Raw genomic sequence first — 4,053 nt, 5'->3', positions numbered from 1 at the left:
CGCCAGTGCCCATCATCTGGGTAGTGGGCGCCAGTGCCCATCATCTGGGTAGTGGGCGCCAGTGCCCATCATCTGGGTAGTGGGCGCCAGTGCCCATCATCTGGGTAGTGGGCGCCAGTGCCCATCATCAGGGTAGTGGGCGCCAGTGCCCATCATCTGGGTAGTGGACGCCAGTGCCCATCATCAGGGTAGTGGGCGCCAGTGCCCATCATCTGGGTAGTGGACGCCAGTGCCCATCATCAGGGTAGTGGACGCCAGTGCCCATCATCTGGGTAGTGGACGCCAGTGCCCATCATCTGGGTAGTGGGTGCCAGTGCCCATCATCTGGGTAGTGGACGCCAGTGCCCATCATCTGGGTAGTGGGTGCCAGTGCCCATCATCTGGGTAGTGGGGGCCAGTGCCCATCATCTGGGTAGTGGGGGCCAGTGCCCATCATCTGGGTAGTGGGCGCCAGTGCCCATCATCTGGGTAGTGGGCGCCAGTGCCCATCATCTGGGTAGTGGGAGCCAGTGCCCATCATCTGGGTAGTGGGCGCCAGTGCCCATCATCTGGGTAGTGGGAGCCAGTGCCCATCATCTGGGTAGTGGGCGCCAGTGCCCATCATCTGGGTAGTGGGGGCCAGTGCCCATCATCTGGGTAGTGGGCGCCAGTGCCCATCATCTGGGTAGTGGGCGCCAGTGCCCATCATCTGGGTAGTGGGAGCCAGTGCCCATCATCTGGGTAGTGGGAGCCAGTGCCCATCATCTGGGTAGTGGGGGCCAGTGTCCATCATCTGGGTAGTGGGAGCCAGTGCCCATCATATGGGGAGTGGACCACTAGTGCATTTCTTTGCCCAGGGCCTACAATGTTGTTTACACCACATTGCCTGCATCTCTATATAATCTCATCTCCATCTCTCTCTTCCCCTCCCTTCCCTTCCTTCTCTCTTACCTCCTTATCCACAATTCCTTCTCTACAATACCCTCCCCTTCTTTTTCTCCCCTTCCTCCCTTATTCTCCCTTCAAGTTCAAGTACGTTTATTGAGACAATAAAATATATCTCAAAGAGATAGAGTAGCTTTGGTTATTTCTACCCTCCTCTCCTTCAAGTCCCTGAAGGGGTGCACAACAGTAGTAGGGATGACGGTGTACAGACCAATTTTTGTTTTTGGGGAAATTCGTGTTTGTGAGTCAGGGTTTTCAGGTTCCAATATCCCGCATATAGCTTCGTGTTTTTCAGGTAATTTTTGCGAGTCACAGATTTTAGAAGTTGTTAAAAGTTCTTATGATGAAAATAGTGTCATACGAGTTTGTTAAGAGTTCTTATGGGAGAAATTCAAATCGTGTTTATGAGCCAGGGTTTTTCAGGTAAATTTCGTCAGTCACAGATTTGGAATTCTTATAATGAAATAATGTCATACGAGTTTGTTAAAGTTCTTATGATGAAATAATGTCATACGAGTTTGTTAAAAGTTCTTATGAAAATAATGTCATACGAGATTTGTTAAGAGTTCTTATGGGATTCTTACTTAGAAACTAGTATATTTCTATATATTTGAATCATTTCACTGCCTTCCCCTCCCGCTCATACCTCACACCCCCTCCCTCCCCCCCTTACCTCACAATCTCTCGCGTCACCTGTGTTTACTTTACGCCGTTAGCCGGGCAGCCAGACGCCGCATGCAGGTCACCTCCTAAATCTTATCTTCTCCATAATATCTGGACCGTCCCTCCACCCTCTCTCTCTCTCTCTCTCTCTCCTTTTCATATTGTTCTCTCTTCCTATTTCCTTACAGCTATTTTCTGACATCGTAAGGTTTTGTTCCTTTTTCATTAACCAGTCAGTTTTACACAAATCAACCGAGGCATCTCAATGTAACCTTTAATACTGAAGCTGCCTCCGAGACTATCTAAGCTGGCCCCAGCTACATGTCCCGAGGCAATCATCACCTGATTACCTGCCCTGTCATCTACCAGTCATTGTCAGCGTTCACCACTGTAAAAATTTATATATATATATACATTAGGCGTTAATAAAACATATTTATTTATTTATAATTTATTTAGTCATCTATTTTAAGTTTACACAATTTATAATAAGAGAGTTTTATCCCAGCATTCGCCAATCATTCTCGCTATTAATAAAACAGCGAAAACGCTCACTCAGGGGCACACTAATGTTATTACGCTCATTCAGGGGCCCCCTCAGATCGCCTAAGGCCAAAGTCTTAGAGGCCTACACTTACAGTCAACATTCAATCTTCATCCTGTTCACAAGGTTTCCCCAGCCTAGTCATATCATCATGTCACTGTGTCCCCTGTGCCTGTCTCCTCTCAACAACGAAATCAGGCATGTGTGTCAAACAAGATGCATAACATGCTTAGCTGAGGTGTCCATCAACGCTCTTCAAGAATGCAGACTGTACTGTATAGGATGCAATGGGTCTACACCGCCTGGACATTTTGACGTAACCTGTACCAGCTGTGGACAACTCTATTGTGCAAATCGTAAGTACCGCTTTTCTCGCACATTCAATAAACTTTCAAATAAATATATATCTGAAACATACATACATACATACAGACAGTCAATTTATATATATATATTATTCTTATTTCAGTTCATGGTTCTACTTCCTGCCCGTACTGTCGTTGGTCCGTTAACCAGGAACCTCCCACCGAAGCCAGAAACGTCATTGAACCTCCACCCAAACGCCGTCGCATCATAAATAACCGTACGTTTTCACAATAATTTACGTAATTTAAAAAAAGTTAATAATTATATATTTTAACAAGTGTATAAACAAGTAATATGTACTCATACAGAAAAATGTTTCCATTACAGGAGTTCCTATTCGTGATCAAGAGAATCTCATACTTGGTGGAATCAACATCCCAGCTCGTAAGTAATATTATTATTTATCTGTAATTCAGTTTTTCCTCTTATTTAGACTTTTTGTTTTTCCTCTTAATGAATCCTCTTATTTAAACGATATTTTTCCTCTTAAAGTTACAAACATTGTTTTCTATTAAGGTTTTCAAATCCTCTTAATGTTTTCAAATTTGCTTTCCTCTTAATGTTTATTCATTGCTAATATTATATTACAGACTCGCCCCAGGATTCAACCCAACCTTCTGTGAGGAGCACGCCTGTACGCAGTCAACCCCAGCTGTCCCAGGAGCTAGAAGAAGATGCACCAGACGGCAACCAGCAGGCTTCCTCAGATGAAGAAGAAGACAATCAACTCCCTGTTCATGACATATCAGATGAAGAAGACAACGCTCCGGATTCCCCAGAGGTACTTAAATTAGATCACATTGTTCCGCGAGTGTTAGAAGTCATACGCCAGTTCGAAGGATCATTCTCGGGACATTCATTCTCCATTCCCGGTCATTTAGACGCTGACCCCAGCGTATATATAAATAGGTATAGGGAATTTTTTATAGAATATATAGACAATCAGTTCAGACAAATACAGGAAGAATTTCCTCCCTCATTTCATATTTACCCTGACGTAAGCCTAATTTTGCAAAAACTTAATCATGCAGACGATCAATATGAAATATTAGACGAAGTATTTTCAATTAGAGGCGAAACTCAGACTGTTACACAGGAAGAGGTGGAAGTTCTCGTAAATTCATGGGTTGACGAAATGTCTGCTAAAATTGAAGAATTCCTAAAAAATGTTCAATCCTCAAGTGTAAGAATTCATTCCATGTCGGGCTTTGCCATTAATTTTTCATATATTCGCCACCCTATGCATCTTGGATCTTATGTACCATATCCTGCGAAATTAAGGGGTAAAGAATCAGTATTTAACCCTGAAAGTGAAGGAGATGAGTGTTTGTTGCAGTGCATTGCAGCGTTTAAAAACTTAGCATTGGGCAGGACCCTGGATAACGTTAGAAAGTGTTACAAAAACCTTCAATGGTGTAGAAGATTCGTAGTATGGGCAGATGAATTCAGATTCCCTGTATCATTTGATAATCTTAAGAAAATAGAGAAGCTTAACAAAATTTTTATTTATATTTATACAGTAACTCATGAAAGTAACAGATACTATCTTAGTTTAG

The 4,053-nt window shown here is 43.3% G+C and overlaps 1 long non-coding RNA gene across 1 annotated transcript; it reads left to right on the top strand.

The window, feature by feature from the left end:
- The first annotated feature begins 2,422 nt into the window (after positions 1-2,422).
- LOC138373397 (uncharacterized) lies at positions 2,423-2,881 on the top strand. Its single transcript, XR_011231176.1, has 3 exons — positions 2,423-2,487; positions 2,601-2,714; positions 2,825-2,881. It is a non-coding gene; the product is annotated as an uncharacterized lncRNA (long non-coding RNA).
- Positions 2,882-4,053: the final 1,172 nt, after the last annotated feature.

The sequence above is a fragment of the Procambarus clarkii genome, chromosome 42 (genome assembly GCF_040958095.1).
Source record: "Procambarus clarkii isolate CNS0578487 chromosome 42, FALCON_Pclarkii_2.0, whole genome shotgun sequence".
NCBI lineage: Eukaryota > Metazoa > Arthropoda > Malacostraca > Decapoda > Cambaridae > Procambarus > Procambarus clarkii.
This window is presented reverse-complemented; position numbering and strand designations above follow the sequence as displayed.